Raw genomic sequence first — 607 nt, forward strand, 5'->3', positions numbered from 1 at the left:
AGAGACAGAGAGACTTAGACAGAGATCATGTTTTCCTGGGGAGCCCCAGACTCTACCCTGCCTGCATGATGTGCCTGTGGAAAAAGGCACTGACATCCTCTGCATTTTTCAGAAGAAGACAGCGGTGCATAGAGAAGCCGGATGACTAAGATCACACAGGCAGTAGATGGGTAAGCAGGAGCCAATGCAAGCACCAATTTGCTTTATCCCTCCTTTCTCATCTTTGGTCATTGCCAGCACTTAACCCCCAAAGAGTGAGTCACGCAGATATCTAGATACCTGGTGGAAACCTTCACACCCCCACATCTCTAAAGGCTAAGGAAGCCATCACAAATGCTGCTAAAGTCTCAAACATGTCCAAAATTTTATACATACCTTGAGCTGGCGCTGCTCCAAAGCAGTGTGATTTTGATGCCATTTTACCTTCATTTTAAAAATTCATTTTCTTCTGATATTTTCTTCCTCTCCCTGCCATTCCTGGGAAGACCAGCACATCAGAGAGAAGAGATACAGTCAGAAGAATCACCCTCTCCATCCAGCGTGTGATGTCAAGATTTTCTAGTGGTTTCACTTGGGAAACAGCTACTGAAATCCATCAGCATTCCCT

Source organism: Microtus ochrogaster, linkage group LG2 (assembly GCF_000317375.1).
Source record: "Microtus ochrogaster isolate Prairie Vole_2 linkage group LG2, MicOch1.0, whole genome shotgun sequence".
Lineage (NCBI taxonomy): Eukaryota > Metazoa > Chordata > Mammalia > Rodentia > Cricetidae > Microtus > Microtus ochrogaster.